Below are 18,860 nucleotides of genomic sequence, written 5' to 3'. Positions count from 1 at the left end.
AGTAGCTAAGGCTCAGAGCAGACACGCATAACTTAACCCCTTCCACACTCATGACGAGCTGGGCTCGTCATGGTGTAGCCTCCTCGCACACTGATGACGAGCCCAGCTCGTCATAAAACAATGTAAATCTGAAAAGTTCAGCACCGGGGGGGGAATGGGTGCAGCGGCGATGGTGTTAAGAAAATGTGTGATACATTTAGAAGTACTAAACAGTTATAAAGTCAAAACCACAACACCTGATATATTCTGCTCCAATTAATAAAAATTGAGAATAGTATTCAATATTATAATGAACAAACTGACACCAAAAGGGGAAAAGAATCCAATTTAAGGATGGGCAAGGCATGGAAAGGGGGAGGAGGAGTGCTTGTGCACTTGTATGTGTGTTTGTGCCCACTTAGGTTTCTTTAACCCGGCTGTATTGAACAGAGAGGCTGGAGAAACCCCACAGACTCCCTGTCTTGAGTAGAGCATCTTTTCAGCCTGCTTAGACCAATCTCTGTGCTGCTCGCATATGGGAGTCTGATGCTTTCCTAGGAACTGCAGTAGAGGAGCGCGAGGTGTACTGCAGCACCAGGTAAGTGTTTATTTTAATCATTAACCCTGTCTCCCTCCCCACATGCTTGCTGCTGGCCTTCTACCCCCTCCCTGCTTCCCTGAAGGCCCCCCTCCCACCACCCCTCCTGCCCTTCAGAATGTTATCATGCCAGCCACCACTGGGCCCAGATATGAGAAACATCTGCCTGTGACAGGTTAAAGTTAATTAAGTTCCTGGGTACAGTACAGATAACCATCTTGTCCAGGGAAGGTCAACTCCTCTCCCTTTTTCTCAACCTTCGGAGCCACTTCAAAACTAACTAAGGAGCCTTTCTGTTTTGAGGTTTATAGTGAACACTGGCAGAAAGGTACATTTCAATCAGACAGGAAAATGACAATTTTCTAAAGTGTATTTTTCATAATAGTAATATAAATTACGGCTTGACCATCAAGTTCAATTTTAAATGATTGTTAAAATTAGAATAATTTTTCTGGCTACTCCACAACTGAAGTTATATGTTACAAGGACATGTAAACAAATATATATACATGTCCTACTTTTTAAATATCATGAGCCCTGCTCTATGGGCATTTAGTGCCAATGTCAGGGGTGACTTATAAGTATTAAAAAGGAAGGTTTAGGCCTAGAAAAAGGATTATTTTGCCAGGTTGAAATGGCAGTTTAAAAACTGCACACCCAGTCTGCAGTGGCAGAACTGGAGGTAGGATTGTCACTTTATTGGTGGCACAGTATGTTGCATTCCACTAGTGGTACTTAACTCACAGGCCCTGGGCACACTTTAGTACCATACACTAGGGACTTATCAAGCATCACCATCAGCAACAATGACCTATGGCAGCAGACTTTCTAACTCCCTGCTCATGAAGAAATCATGAAAGGATGCTGGGGCTGGATAGATCACACCTTCCACAAGCCTGCATTAAACATCACCAGGCAAGCACTGGCATGGAACCCTCAAGGAAAAAGGAAATTAGGAAGGCCAAGAAACACCTGACTGATTGCTAGCAGACAGATCACACCTGGAATCAGATTGAAAGAAAAGCCCAGGACAAAGGTGGCTGAAGAGTCCTGGTTGATGACCTATACCCCAGGAGGGGTAGTAGGCATAAGTAAGTAAGCAAGTAATCAGGAGTTTAGTCAATTGTTGCATGCTTTAGGGATGAGAGCACATGCACTAGGTCTGGTTAGTCGTGCCCTAGTGTCTAGAGTCAAATAACCAGCAGTATCAGTCCAATAAAATGTGTGTGATCATGCCAAAAAGAGACAGGTTCTTAGAAAGGCCTAGTGATGAGACTACAACTACACACAAGGCATCAATTGAGAAGAGGATGACAAACAGATGCCGTGCAATGGCCAAAAACAATTTAAGAAACCCAATAATGTAATTCTGCAAGGATCAATGCACATTTGGGTTACATCCAACAACAGGATGGGTCAAAACGGGCACATGCACCCAAATGCACCAATATGGAACAGTGCAGAATTGGTATAAGACTGATGTCCATTAAAATGGCCTGCCTGGTCCTCAGCTGGAATACTTACTATCAAGCACCTCATATCAGACAACTCAATGAAACTCTTTGCAGAACTACAAACATAGTTCCAGCTGAATCGTTATTAATATTAGAGATATCTACAATTACAATACAACCTGCTAAACAAACAAAGGCAACCACCATTTACCTTATCAAATTTTTCCAGGCCTAAATGTTTATAATGTAGGGGCTCATAAAATAGGTTGATCTCTGCTCTGGGCAAACCCTAATTGGATACCTATACTCCGAATCCACAAACCTTTTTCTTAAAGACTAATGGCAGACATACCTACCAAAAAATAGACTGAAGAAGAATGAGCAAAATTACTGGGAGCTCATGACAAAAGGATATGAAAAGTCCACCTGAAATTCAACTTTTTGAAGATCTTGCATGATTGGCATTGGTCCCCACTCAGACTCTAGTAAGACAATCTAGCCCCACCCTCATAGTGCAGGATGGGCCGCCAACCGGGAGGAGTTGTTGTGCTGCACTGTGTGACAAGGAGAGAGCAGGAAATCACCATATCTACAGAGATATGGCACTTTCTTCCTCTCGCCCTCATACAAATACACAATCAGGTTGCCAAGCTCCACACACACCTTTGCACCACAGTACAACGGTGTCTGCGTGAGTCTAGCATAAGTTTTGTATTGGAGAGGTACCCTTCCAGTAAAAAAATACTATTCTTAGAATAACTTTAAAACTTTTCCCATTCAGATGTGTGCTGTACAGCAGAGCACACGTGAAGTGAGAATGGTTAGGAAAAATAAAAGCATCTCTCCATGCATGCTTCAGAGTGGCATTATTTTTGTGCGCAAAACCCCATCTACTATTGTTATAAGAAATGGTTTTGTGTCAAAAACAATGGGTGTTGGCATGGGAATGTCCATGTACTCATGAATGTCCCTTTGACACAGAGTAATGCAAATCAGTGCTTAGTGCTGCTTTGCATCACTCTGAGGGAACTTTCCAGCACAAAACTTGTAAATAAACAAAAAGTCATACAAGACCGCACAAACTAACGAAGGAGTGACACTAACTCCCTAATGTGCATCTATCCTAAGGATGAGGAACCAAAACTAACAATTTTGTAACATCCTTATTGCTGATTGGAAGGTGCATCAGTCACTTACTTGATATTCAATGGAAACTTCTTCCCATGAATAATACGAATGAGACATTTGAGTGAATTTAGTTTTTTTTGTAAAATTAAACCAGGATTACATCCTTTTCCATAAGTTTGTTTAAATGTATTCCTTTAGATATGCATATTTAGGACATTTCAAACAGAGGAAGATGGAGGAGACTCCGGGAGATACTCTGAAAATATGAACAAAAAATGACTATTCCTCCTCACTTAGGGCCCGATTCACAGAACTAATCTGAGACAAAATCCTAAACTAACTACTTTTGGTATTCACAGAAGGCATTTAGTAGTAGTAAAGTTAGGATTTTGTCTTAACTTTAACTTAAGATAGACTTAAGACAAATTTAAGACTGACTTAAGACAAAATCCTATCTTTACTAATACTAAATGCCTTCTGTGAATACCAAAAGTAGTAAGTTTAGGATTTTGTCTCAGATTTAGTTCTGTGAATCGGGCCCTTACTGTTGATCAGAAAGGCGAATGGGACCTTGGCACAGTTATATGAAAGGCATGGCTGAGTACAACTCAAATGAATAATATTCTAAAGGAATGGATTTAACAACTGGCCTCTAAACGGTAGAAAAAACCTGGAGCAAAGTCACATACATTTTCCCCTTTCTATGCGTGCTCAGAATTCAGCACGCATAGAAAGAGGAAAAACAAGGAGAAATCAAAGTATTTTTCCTCGTTGGGCCTCCTTACACCTCCCTGGGGAGGCGTATGCTTATGATGCATTCACAGGTTTACAATATGTTGTAAATCTAGGAATGCGTTAAGTAAATGAATGTTGCATGGAAACACCCACAGCAACACCCATGGAACGCCTCTTTCAGGCAGAGTAATGCGTGAAAGGGGTCCATATTTACAAGGCAATGAAAAGACATGCAGGGTGACTTTACGTGGCCTTGTAAATATGAGAAAGCCCATTGCGCTGCCGGTGTGTCCAAAAAAGTGATGCACCAGAGGCACAATGGGGTTGTAAATGAGCCTATTGATTCGTATGAGGTGTATAAAACAAGTAATAACGCAGTGGTTAAATAGATTTTAAGATATTTCAGCACATGACAGTGCCAATAAATGGCAAGTAGACCTGGGGTCAAGGCAGTCATGTGAGGCTTGGCTGAATCAGATTTTTTCACTTCCGGACTCCATAAAATGAGGCTCATCAAGGCAGATACACTTTGAAAAACCTCTGGAGACTTCATAACAAGTGCATGTTTTCTTGTACAATAAATCCGTCATTACGACGTTAGGAATGAATGAAGTGCGATAATGAAACTTCTTGCAAGTTTTGCGTACAAAATGGGGCATAGCATACAGATTTTGGTGCTTACCACAGAATTTTTCATGCATTTTCCCCAGGGAAATATCAACATGCTTGACCTGCTAAAATACATCTAGGGTTGCAGATTTTATTGCTCCTCGTATTTACAGGGTGCGATAAAAGATAATCAACTCATAAATTCGAAATATGCCTTAAATGAGCTATCGCACATATAGGAATTATCCAGGCCACTCGTAAACTCGAGAGTTTTTACAGGCTAATTCCTGTGAATGGTGTGTAGACTTAGGGGAAGTCACTAGAGGGCGCACAAGCTAATGGCCGCACTTTAGTGAGGCTCTGGCTGCCTGGTCAGAACCATCCTGATTTTCTCCTGTTAGCCTGCAGGTAGCCGCCTGAAACTTTAAGCGAGTGTGGATCTACCTATCCTGCAGCTCCGGTCCAAGTTTGGGAGCGATCCGACGTCCGGTGCTGGACTTAGCCGACCGAGCACTCTGGTCGGGACGTGCTGCTGCGGAGAGCCGACGCAGTGACCTGGGCGCCGTGCTGCGCGAGGTCGGGGCTAGCCACGAGGCAGGTAGGCCTCAGAGACGGAGTGTCCTGCCCGCGGTGTGTGGTACCTGCCGGAGCACAGCAGAAGACAGCGGCGGTCAGTCTCCCCCCTCCTCTACCCGCGACAACGTGCAGGAGTGCTGTGGGGCGGTCCTGAGATCTGCTGGAAGTGCGGACGGGGCCGTGGACTGCCGCCTGGGCCGGGAGATGTTTTACCGGGACCCCGGCCTTGAACTGCAAATTGCCGGCGGAGCCCCCGATCATTCTGTGTGCTAGCTGCTTCTGGGGGCAGGGGGGTCGAGGAGCATCTGGAGGCCGCTGGGGGTCACAGGCTTTGCCCAGACTGCGAATATTGCTGCCCGCTGATGGTGCGCTGGGCCTTCCCCCACCACCCCCCGGTACTTCTCGGTACTGGACCTTCCGCGCCCCTCTTCGGCGCACCGCTGCCCGCCACCCACACAACATAGCCAGCCAGCTGAGGACTCTCCCCCCATCGAGGCCAGTATCGGCTGGCCTTGGTCGCTGGTGCTGGGGCACATCGTGGTGTGCGGATCACTTGGGCGCTGCTTGCCTGCTCCTTACATGGGCGGCGCTGTCACGGGCGCAAACGCTGGATAGTGGGGCGCGAATGCACAAAGGATTGTCGAAAGGCAGTGAGTACCACACCGATCGCCTCTCGCCGGCCATCTCAGGCCCCTACAGACGAAGCACTATGGGAAAGAACGACAATAGACAGCCTAAGCTCTCTTTTGAACCTGCGGTCCCTAAGAAGCAGCTGCGTAACACGACTGGCGCTGGCGGTGCCCACGAACCAGCGGGCACTGAACCCCCCTCCACGCCCATGGCCCCTGAGATGCGAGTAATGATGGAGGAGATGAGGCAGGGTTTCGCCACGATAAAGGACAAGGTGGACCGCCTGTCCTCAAGGATGGATGGGGTTGCACAGAAACTGGAGGTCCATGAGGAACGCCTGACGGAAGCGGAGCGACGCATCTCTGCCTCGGAGGACACATCGACAACTCACGATACACGTCTCTCTAGAATGGACAACATCCTGCGAGTGATAGCGGCAAAGAATAAGGAGTTAGAGGCGAGACACAGGCGCAATAACATTCGCGTCACGGGTGTTCCGGAGTCCACCAACACGGGCCGTATGGAGGAATATGTAGAGAAAATCCTCATTACTGCAGTGGGCAAGGAGGCCTTCTCCAGTCAATTTATCGTCGAAAGGGCGCACCACTCTCTGGGTCCAAAGCCCAAGCCGGGGGCGCAGCCGAGGCCTATTATAGCCCGGTTGCTTAACTACCACTACCGCGACACGGCACTGCGGGCAGCGCGGATGAACCAAAACCTATCTTGTGATGGCGTACACTTTTGATTGTACCCGGACTTTACGCCCCTGGTGCAGGAGCAGCGGAAGAAGTTTTTAGATGTAAAGAAAAAGTTAAGGGACTTGCAGGTGGATTATGCACTCTTGTACCCGGCACGACTCAGGGTGACTCACCAGGGCAAATAATATTTTTTCACAAATCCGCAGCAGGTGGAGGACTATATCAAGAAACTCCGCGCTACTAGGAGGGACAGACGAAACTGAGAGAATGTAGATGCGGACGTAGACCCAGCTGAGCATGTTGAAGACTGAGAGTGCCTTTTGGATACTGGTTGGTTGACCTCCTGTTGTTGTACTAACATCAGCTTTGGATCCTGTGGCCTGTCTCAGCCTTGGATGTCCTGACCTGGTTTTGGGGTACTGGACTGCAGTTTCATCGCTTTGTGGACTGGCCGTGGAAGGGCAGTCGGTTTCGTACACTAAGATCCAAGGCTGGGATTGATATTGGGATGAACAGGATAGTGGCAATGCTGGAGGAGGTGTGAGCAGCAGCTGATATATGGACGGCTCACTTGAATTGACTGGCATCTTCTCCGACTGGGGAGGCTGCCGTGAGTGACGTTGCTATGATGGACAGGCCCTGACCTGCAGGGGTAATGTATACCAGGCACCACCCCCCTTCTCTGACTGTTCCCGTATGGCATATGCGGGGCGGGAGGGGAGTGTAGAGGTGTATTGGTGTGTACCTCTGATGCCCCCAGAAGGGGATTCTCCACACAGTGTTTCTATGGTTCTTGAGTACGGGATTCGGGGCGGGGGGAGGGGATATGGTACTGGCAAGAATGGGTTGCTTCAGTGGGAGGGGGGAGGACTGGGAGAGAGGGAGTTGGTTTGTTGCACGGGGGTGGGGGGTGTATGACTGTTGGGGTATGCGTTGTTGGACCTAGAGGCAGTTTTGCGGGAGATTTTCATGGCATGAATGCAGAGGTTGGAGCGAGGTTGATTGTAAGCGTTATTGGATTGGAGTTGCGAATGTTCTGAACAGCGACTAGACTTGTGTTTGGTACGACACGAGCGAGGGCTGGTGACCTGACCGTTTGCTTTTTTCAGAGGTACGATGGTGAGCATGGGTGATGACGCCTTGAACAACGTCTCGATATTGTCCTGGAATGTTCGAGGCCTTAATGACCCCAGAAAATGCAGAAATGTACTTGCTTACTTAGATAGGCATCATGTGAAGATAGCGTTGCTTCAGGAAACCCATCTTAACCCGCGGAGTGACCCTAAATTTGCATGTAGATGGGCAATTGTGAGGGAGTTTTCCTCTTATTCCACTTACTCGAGAGGCACAGTCATCCTGATCAATAAAGCACTGCCGTTCCAAAAGTTGGGAGCGAGGGTGGACACTGAGGGGAGGTGTGTAATCCTTTGGGGCAGACTGGGCACTGATGTGATCATACTTGTGAATTGTTATGCGCCCAATATAGACACACCCGGTTTCTTCCTAGCATTGTGGGGTCATGTATTGGAGATTGAAGCCACACACATACTCTGGGGGGGGGACTTCAACCTGTCACTGACTCCTGGGGCAGATAGGTCAGATGGAAGTGGACAGTACAACACGAAAGCTCGTGACACACTTCAAGGCATACTGACTGAGGCAGGACTAATAGATAGCTGGAGGCACACGCACCCTACGACTAGAGAAGGCACTCATTTCACTACGCACGCACGCTCATGGGCGAGGATTGACTACTGCTTTATATCACGAGGCCTGGCTGGGGGTGTCGTTCAGGTGAAACATCTACCTTGTACCTACTCAGACCACTGCCCTGTCTTGGCTGTATTGGAGATGCCTGGATATGCCAGAGTACGTCCGCCATGGCGGCTTTTCCCCTCTGCCCTACTGGACCCTGTCTTTAAGCATGAACTTGGTGAGGAGATAGAAGCATTCTTCCCTATAAATAAGGGGTCAGTCGATAAGGTGGAAACGATTTGGGAAGCCTTTAAGGTGACTGTACGGGGCGTCACGATAGCTAAGAGTTGCGGTATACTCAGGGACATAGTGCGCACGTTGACTAAGCTTGAATTGGAGCTTAAAGCTCTAGAGGCGGAGATGGTCAGACGTCCTTGCCCTGACCTGGCGGAGGAATTCAGGACCAAGCTCTCGTCCTTTGAGGAGGAAGCGGCCAGGGAGGTGAAATTCCGAGGCAAGTACTGGACGGCTAGGCGATATTGCGAGGGGGACCGGCCGAGAAAGGTACTCGTGGCGCTAACGAGGCATCAGCGCTATGCCACCCACATATTGGAAATCTCTGATGGCAAGGGCGGGACCTACCAAGACACTAAAAGGATACAGGACACCTTTCTGCAGCACTACAAACGGTTGTATTCCTCGCAGCAGGTTGGCGACGTGGAGTTCGGGAATTTCCTGGGCGACATAGCGCTATGCTGGCTGAGTGACGGCGACAGGGCATTCCTGGGGTGTCCTTTTGAACTAGATGAGATTAGGGAGGCTATCATGTCCCTCAGCAATGGTAAGGCTGCTGGGCTGGATGGCCTTCCGGCCGAATTCTATAAGTGTTATATCGACATCATGGCACCGGTACTGAAGGAAGTCTTTGAAGAGTCGCTGGAGGTGGGAATACTACCAGGCTCAATGAGGGAGGTAGCGATCACCTCACTTCTGAAACCAGGGAAGATCCCGTTAGATACCGACGCCTATAGACCCCTTTCGTTGCTGAATTGTGACGCCAAAATACTTGCTAAAGTGCTGGCGACTAGGTTGTCCCTGCTCATGACTACCCTTGTGCTGCCAGACCAGTCCGGATTTGTGCCAGGGCGAGCCACATCGCATAACCTTCGCACACTGTTCTCCCTTATATCCACCATAGCGCCGGAGCTACCGGTCGCTGCTGTGTTTCTGGACGCCACCAAAGCGTTCGACTCAGTGGAGTGGGGCTATCTCATGGCTATCTTGAATAGAATGGGGTTCCCTCGGATATTCATCTCCTGGGTGAAATTGCTCTACACTTCCCCAGTCGCCAGGGTCATCATCAATGGTGTGCTCTCTACACAGATGCCGATCACGAGAGGGACCAGAGAGGGCTGCCCCCTGTCGCCCCTGCTTTTTGCCTTGGCAATTGAGCCACTGGCATGCAGGGTCCGGCAATTACATAAAGCCAGTGCCTTTAACTGCAACCAAAGGCAGATAGGAATCTCCCTTTATGCGGATGACGTTACACTGTATGTGCGGCATCCACAGCAAAATCTTAACCCACTTCTAAGAGAATTTATAGTGTTTGGCGGCATATCCGGGGTGCACATCAATTGGAAGAAATCGCAATTCTTTCCCCTCACGGCCTCAGTTGACCACTTCCCATTGGATTACCCCCTAGAGTGGTGTAGCTCGGAACTGAGATACCTGGGCATCGAGATATCGCTCAATAAAGAGGACACTATCCGGCTGAATTACGGAGTGGCTATTTCACAATTGAGCGACAATGTGACCCGCTGGTTAGCCCTCCCGCTGTCGATGGCAGGTAGAGCCTCCCTGATTAAGATGGTCATCCTCCCGCGTTTCCTATACCTATTCCAGAACATACCCTACTACCCGGGGACCTATTTCTTTAAAAGACTACGGACTGAGCTACTTCGCCTCTTTTGGGGAGGTAAACAACCGCGCCTCAGTTGGGCTGTTTTGGCACAGCCGTACGACAGGGGCGGATTCGATGTGCCGGATCTAGAAGTGTACTATCTTAGTGCCCAGGCGCAATACGCCTATCACTGGGTTAGCCCCGCCCCCTTTATGCCGCAGGTTGCTGCCGAAGATTGGATAGTACATCCGCTCCCGCTCAACGGCATGCTCATGGGAATGATTAGTGATGTCGAGACGCCTGCTACCACAGTTACTTGTACTATTGACTCATGGAGAAGGGTGACTAAACTGCTTGAAGCTCCCATGCTTTATTCACCTGCGATGCCCCTTGCGTATCACCCTAGACTATCACTTTTACTGGAACATGGATTTCGGTCCATGTGCAGGCGCATCCACCTTTATACATGGGGTGACTTGTTCCAGGACGGGTTATTCCGCACCAAAGATCAGATATTTCGGGCTGCTCCCCCGACGTCGATGGAGGTGTTCTACTACATTAGACTTCATCAGGGTATGCGTGATATACTCCCCAACTTCCCAGAGGAACCGGGGACAGTTTTGCCTTTGCATGTGTTATTGGTGTCGGATGGGCGACACTTGGTGTCCAAACTGTATACTAACATCCGCGAGCAGCGTCCGCCGGCTGTGTCCAAGGCGCGAGTTGACTGGAGTTCTGAACTAAATACTGAACTCACCGACGAGCAGTGGAAGTATTGCTGCTCGGTCACGGCTAACATCTCGTCCAGCTTCGATTGAAAATCATTCACTACAAGTTTCTACAGAGATATTATTACACGCCAGCCAGGAAGCTGCAATTTCAACTCTCAGAGGACGACAGGTGCGCGCGGTGTCGCACGGAAGGCGCGGGCTTTCTTCACTTGGCCTGGGAGTGTAGAGCGATACAGGAATATTGGACGCAGGTACAGGTTGCGCTCCAAGTCATGATTGCAGGCCCTGTCCCACTTGACCCGGTGGTGATGTTACTGGGGTATACCAAGGACATACCCAAGTCGGACCGTCGGTTTGTGGATCTGGCGCTGCTCCTCGCTAAAAGGAGGATCGCTTGCAGGTGAGGGAGAGGCAGGGCGCCAAAGTTTAAGGAATGGCTGGACTACCTCACATACTGCCAAGACCAACACGGCATCTATGCAGAATTGCTGCCCGTCCGCTGTAGACCCAAAGATTTTTGGTCCCCTTTGCAGCTCTACTGGATGTCCCAGGCGACTCACAGTGATACCTCTGGGGATGAGATACTGTTAGCTGGCCCCTGACCGAATGGATGTTGTACGATACACTCACAATACTACATGTCACCTAATAGGTGGGAACAGAGACCCCCCTACTTGGACAGGGGCGGGATGCTTAGCGCCGAAATGGGGATAAGAGCTGTGGGACACTTGTGGGGCATATGCTGCTATTTACAGAACACACCTTTCTAGCCCTCCCGATATCCTACAACAGTAGACCAGTAGGAGATATACATATACATTGGATCCAGCGACTGGACACAGGTAGGGATGGCCTTTCCATGGGTGGACACTGGGCACCGCCTTATGACAGCTGGCTGTCAGAGTACCTGCACACTGCACGCTCACTAGGGAGACGAGAGAATCCGCCCTCTATGCCACACATACGACACGGTATTATGCACAGTGGCACTGTCGGCCGGCTGGGGAGGACTGAGATGGACTTGGGCCATGGGTAAGGTGACACCTCCCCTTCATGATTTGCGTTATACCTGTATGTGAGGATACTGAAATCTCCCTACCCCTCCCAACCCTGAGTGTATAGGAGATGTGCCCTAACACAGATGCCCGCACACTACTGCCTACTGAGAAATATGTTGATGACCAGCCTAAATGTGATGAACCAGCCCGTGTACATGTACGCTTCTCAGATGATTGTACCACAAGTATTATGCTTTATTATGTTATTGCTGCTGTAATTGTCATGTATCTCTGTTGACCGCAACTAATAAAGGTTTAAAACAAAAAAAAAAGACTTAGGGGAAGTCACTGTAAAAACGTACAATTTTTCCACCACTAAGACATGAAATCTACCGCTATCCACTGTTTAATTTCCCCTCGAATTGTTGGTACTACAGGCATGCTTCAAAATTTCAGAAATCTTCTACAGTATAGGATTGATACTTAGGAGCTCAATATGATGTCTGTCGGACAAGCGTCTGACCGACATCGCAGTGGAAGTGGACCCGCCCAACTACTAGACGGTTGTCCATTCCGCGTATTCCAATGCGACTGCGAGCACAGCGGTCGGAAATATGCCTTTTTCAATTGCAACTAGTACTACAGCCTGAAAAAGGGCAGTAGCGCAATCTGCAATTGAAAAGGCATATTTGTAAAAATCCACGTGGTGCCTGGCATACTGTGCATGGATGTTTGGGGGAACACCACATGTGCCCTCCAGGCCCCATCGAGGAATGTTTTATTGCTTAGATCGGTGGTCAGCAAATGTAAGAAGAAGGGTGAGTGGACAAAAGCGGTGGACGATGAGTATTAAAAGAAGTCATGCAGACGGTTGAATCAGGTTGGCCGAAAGAGAAAAACTTGTCGGAAGAGGTACAAATATTTTGGAAGGTCTCGCATGAACTATCAGCGGAAAGTGGCAAACTAGTGCAGGCAGATCAACTGATACCCCCACTTTGTTTCCGTCAACGTATAATTGAACTGGTGCATTCAGGTCATCTGGGCTCAACAGCTACCAGAAGGAGAGTAAGAGAGTATTTCTGGTGATAAAAAATGGATAATGAGGTCAAAAGTTATTTTTAAAGGTGTGAGAAGTGCAAGGTAAGTGATGTAATGTAACGCATACTTTTATAGCGCAAACTGTCACCCAGAGGGTATCCTGGCGCTTTGACTCTACTACTAGTGATAGTGTTGAGAACTGAAGGTACAGTCGAATCAGCTGTAATTTATCTTGGTAGAGAATGGCAGCATGTGGGAGTGGATTTTCCAGGACCATATCATGTTCTTTCCAATTGTATAAGGTACCTCATTGTCATGATAGACCATTTATCCAGATGGGTGGAGGTCAAAGGTGTTAATGAACCTACAACCAAAACGTGATCAGTTTTTTTCAGGATGTTTTTGCCAGAGAACGAATTCCGAGGGTAATTTTGACAAACAATGGAGGTTAGTTCACTTCTCTGGAAATGGTATCCTTTATGGATAGGTGTAGTATTCGACATATCAGAACACCACTATACCACCCTCAGAGCAATGGTAGAGTTTAACGATTTAATAGAGTATAAGTTGAATGTATACAGTCCACTTTACACCAAGGAATAGGACGGGCTAACACACACAAAAAAAATGGGGTGGAGTTAACATACCAAGCAATGTGGGGGGGGGGGGGCAATCCACATTGCTAATCTGATAAGGACAGAGAATGTTTCCATTATTTACCAGTGAGTCATTCTTGCATTTACCCACTTACCCTTCTGCGGTCCTGTAGGACTGCCTCGCGAATTGCCAAACTCTGGCAAAGGCATGGCAGAAAACGACACCTGCTATGTCCTCCTAAAATGGTCTTGCAAAGATTATCCCACGGTAAATCAACAGGGGTTTGTTTATGGAAGAAACCAACACCAAAATCTTGTCTATTACCACAATCCGGAGATTCCATGAAACAAAAAAACATGTGTACAGGCTTTAACACAGTGTATTAAGAATCCACCCTTAAAGGCATATTGGCTTTAACTTCTGATTCTCTTAATAAAACAGCCTACTGCTCCAGTAGTAATTGTTCATAATACACAGATGGAAACTTTGGCATTGGACATTGGCTCATTAAGAAAAAGTAATCAATCAAAAAAACTTATTATTAGCTCATCACCAACAACCAACTCAGACCTACAATAACAAGTATAAGTTTTCTCACAAGGCCGACATGAGGCATTAGTCTGAAAATGTACTAATACCTAGAAAATTAGAGTTTGCAAAACTCCATAGGAAGGTCTAACAAGGACTATCACAGTGGAAATCCTCGACCCAATTTGTTTATGCAATGAGGTAACCAATAACAGTAATTTGTGATAATCAATGTATCAAAGGGGCATATTTACAAGCTCCTATCGCCAGAGCGTCACTTTTTATTATGCTCAGATTGTGTAACGCCATTTTCCATATTTACAACTGGCAACTAAGCCACTTAGCGTGGTTTAATGCAGCCTTGTAAATACAGCCCCTTTACATGTATCCCTTAGTGTGAAAGAGTCATGCAATGTGTGTTGCTGTGGGCATTCCACCACAACTCCTATTGTTTTTTGATGCTGTTCCTGATTTGCAAGGCTGAGGCAGTGCCAAAAACTAACGCCATGGAATACCAAGCATTAGAATGCTGATACGAGGAGAAATGATTAATTTCTCATAATTTTTGCTCTTTCCATGTGTGCTGGAAAGATCAAATCGCAAATATTGATTGTTTATTTCCAGGAAGGTGTCCCTTCCTGCACATAAACAAGTGTCCCTGCAGTGGAGGCCCCCTTGCAACATGGTGGCAGGGTTCTTGTGCTGGCTTCAGTGCTAGGGGAAACACTGGGGTGCACCATATTCTTGTGAATTCGGCATATCCCTGCATTTTCAAAATGCGGAGAATGGCCCTGCCAAATTTGGTGCAGATTCGCTCTCTGATATTTTTTAATAAACGTGCCCCACGGTATCTATCTGCAGACATGTTTTGTGGAGAGTTATAACAAACTTTCCTTAATGCTCCCATCCATAAAACGTTTAACTTTAAAACTTTAGGCTTATCAATCAATCAATCAGGAGTTTGTTAAAGCGCAACTACTCACCCGTAAGGGTCTCAAGGTGCTAGGGGTGGGGGGGTGCAGGTTCCATTCCATCAAGGAGGGGGTCTGTCGAAGAGCCAGGTTTTGAGATTTCTTGCGAAGATGGGGAGCGATGTTAGGCTTAGTGTGTGATAGGGCATGAGAGTGTCTGTATGGGTGTCAGAGTGAGTGTGGGAGTGTCTGTATGGGTGTGTGAGGGCCTGAATAGGTGTCAGAGTGGGTGAAGCAGTGTCTGTATGGGTGTGTGAGTGGGTGTGCGTGCCTGGTCCCAGTATTTTGATGGCAACGTTTCAAATAGGGGCAAATGCGAGAGGGAATTATCAGGACATAATCACCATCTGTTAGATCAGCAGAGATGTGGGCCTTCTCTTAGAGCAACTAATGGTCACGAATTTGGTCAGATTCACAAAAACTGGCAGTTTTACTAGCATTTTGCATCATGCCTGCATCATGCCTGCACCACTTTTTTGGTCCACCATAACGCAAAATGTTAGTAGAGATTTACAAAGCCAACCATGGGCTGATTTGCAGCACATTGCATGGCTTGGAGAAAAAAAGTAACGCAAGTTTCTGAAAGGTAAGTTGGTACATAAGTCCTGCAAAAAGTTAGGCGCATGTATTATTATTGTTTGCATTGCCCTTTGTACTAATAAGAATGCTTATGGCCAAATGTACAAAAATGTCAGTTTTTGATTTCCTAATTGTGAATTTTTGGGATTTGCAAGTAGAAAATTGCAAACAGCTATGTAAAACAGTGTCTCAGACACTGTTCGAGATTCCCAATTGGTTGCAAATTGACCTGCCTCATCAACATTCATGAGGCAGGTCGCAATTTGCGACCCATTGGGAATGGCTACAATCACATGGATGGGGGCCTGCTGGGGTCAGCAAACCATCATGTCTGTGATTGCTTTTTAAATAAAGTAATATTTTTTTGTAATGCACCCTATTTTCCTTAAAGGAAAACAGGCTGCATACAAAAATAAAAATAAAGTTTTCTTTTAATTTTTAAGAGAAGGCAGTGGTTAGTGGGACCACTGCCTGCTCTTAAAAAAAGAAAAAGGGGTACCTTAGGGACCCCTTCCCGTTTCCGAATGGGTTACTATCTCCTCTACGGAGTCGGTAAATAATCAATGTTCTGCGACCGCATTCCGGTTGCAAAACATTCAGACGTACCAGTGCTATTCAGTATTAGGAAGGGACACCCTAAAAATACCCCTTTTTGGAATACCAAATTGCAAAAGCAAAATGCGAATCAGTAACATGTTACACAGTCTCATTTTGCTTTTTGCCATTCGCAAATGGCCCAATGGGCCATTTGCGATCGGTAAAATGCTACGTACATCTGGCCATTAATGCTTTAAAACACTTCCCAATGAGTGGACCCACGTTAGACCGTCTCTTGCTTTGGACTTAGAATATTATTGCTCTGAGACTTGACTTCTTGTCAGACTCTTTGCTGTATATGATTGTTGCGATTGGTGGACTGTTCATATTGATCTTGGAACATGTTTTTTCTGTGCATTGCAGGTCCTGTAGTCAATAACTCTTTGTACCTTTATTTCTCTATGGTTTTGATACATGGGTGCTACTATTAAATAAAGAAAATGTATAATCTGAATCCTCGGTCCTGCCATAGAATGAACAAGAAAGGCGGTTTGGCTTCACGCACATGTTGGAAGCCAATAGTACTTGGTTTTATGTGCTTTAACAAAACAAATCCTTGACCTCCATGTAGCTAAGATCATTTTGTTTATCTATTCAGTTGCCTGAGCTTAATACCTTTCAAAATGAAAACCCTAACGCTGGGCTCTTCTACTTGTTGGCACTATGTTCTCTATACTTTTGAGTAAAGACTGCTCCTCAGCATCTCACCCTGACAATGTAAACAAAATTGAAGCCTATTGCTGGCACATCAGGGGCAGAGTCAGGATTGAAGTTTCTCCCCTGGAGTGATATCACACCCTGCCCTCCTCTATTCCCTGGACCTTTGTCAGAACTTCAGAGCCACCCAAGCTCTCCCTTCCGACCCAGTACTTACCAAACAATGAAGCTGTTCTGCCTCTATTTCTCCTGATAGTGCCACAGATTTCCTCAAGTGATGGGCTTTCCCTTCCTCCCGCCCAGAGCTGCAGGAGATAGCGAGAATATGGCGGCGAGGGTGGGGAGACCATTGTCTCCTTCCGGTGAGTGGATCTTGGCTGCTTGTGGCTGCTGTTGAACCAGAACCAGAGGGGCTTATTTGTAAAATGTTAACTTCGAATGTCTGACAAAATATCGAAATCAAAAATATCGAAATACAAAAATATCGGAACAAAAATATCGAAGTAAAAAATATAGGAATCCTATCCCTCACAAGGTAAGTACAAAAATATCGAAAAATTAATATCGTAGTACAAAAATATCGAAATTAAAAATATCGTTTTTTTAAATGTATTAATAATAATGTAAAAATAATTATAAAATACATATAATGTTACAAATATTAAATAAAAATATTAAAACATAATTAAAAAATTAAAACTAATACATATACATTTAAAATAAATTAAAAACTTAATAATGTAATGTAATTTTATATTTTTTAATTTCATTTAATTGATTTAATTTAAATTTATTTTATTTTTACCCTGTACGACTGTACCCTAAACACCCAAAACTGACCCTGAACCCTAAAAATACCCCTTTACCCAAAAACCCAAAACTGACCCAGAACCCTAAAAATATCCCTGTACCCCAAAAACCCAAAACTGACCCTAAACCCTAAAAATACCCCTTTACCCAAAAACTGAAAACTGACCCTGAACCCTAAAAATACCCCTTTACCCAAAAACTGAAAACTGACCCTAAACCCTAAAAATACCCCTTTACCCAAAAACAGAAAACTGACCCTGAACCCTAAAAATACCCCTTTACCCAAAAACTGAAAACTGACCCTAAACCCTAAAAATACCCCTTTACCCAAAAACTGAAAACTGACCCTGAACCCTAAAAATACCCCTTTACCCATGAACTGAAAACTGACCCTGAACCCTAAAAATACCCCTTTACCCAAAAACTGAAAACTGACCCTGAACCCTAAAAATACCCCTTTACCCATGAACTGAAAACTGACCCTGAACCCTAAAAATACCCCTTTACCCAAAAACTGAAAACTGACCCTGAACCCTAAAAATTACCCCTTTACCCATGAACTGAAAACTGACCCTGAACCCTAAAAATACCCCTGTACCCATGAACTGAAAACTGACCCTGAACCCTAAAAATACCCCTGTACCCAAAATTAATTAAAATTATTTAATTACCAATTAATTATTAATTAACAATAACAATAAAGTAAATATATTAGCACATTTGCTGTAATTAATTTAATGTAATAATTAATATTATTTTGCCCAATTAATGAATCAAGAATAACAATAAATTATTTATAAAAAAAATTACTATAATTAATGTAATAAAATAATCAATAATAATGAATTACCAACTAATTAATAATTATAAATATGTAAAAAATTATAATAATTAATTAACTAATTAATAGAAATTAATTACCAATTAATTATTAATTAACATATGTACAAACATATATCAATTAATTAATTATTAATAAATTACTTCCCACCCTATTCCCCTATAAACCCATAACCCGCTACAGAACATATTTATCAATTAATCAATTAATTAAAAATAATTAAAAATTAATTCTCAATTAATTAATTGATAATTCCTACTAATTAATAATTAATTTACCATAATTAAATTACTTCCCACCCTATTCCCCTATAAACCCACAACCCGCTACAGTAGTAAAAGACAATATTTAATTAAATTACATTAAAAATAAATAATAAAACATAATAAATACAATATAATATACACTAAATTTATTTAAAAATTGATATTAGTAACATCAAAGTTATTAATTTCGAGATTTTTAACATCGATATTTACAACTTCGATATTACTGATATCATACCAATATC

The sequence above is a fragment of the Lissotriton vulgaris genome, chromosome 8, assembly GCF_964263255.1.
Source record: "Lissotriton vulgaris chromosome 8, aLisVul1.2, whole genome shotgun sequence".
NCBI lineage: Eukaryota > Metazoa > Chordata > Amphibia > Caudata > Salamandridae > Lissotriton > Lissotriton vulgaris.
Note: the sequence above shows the minus strand (reverse complement) of the source record.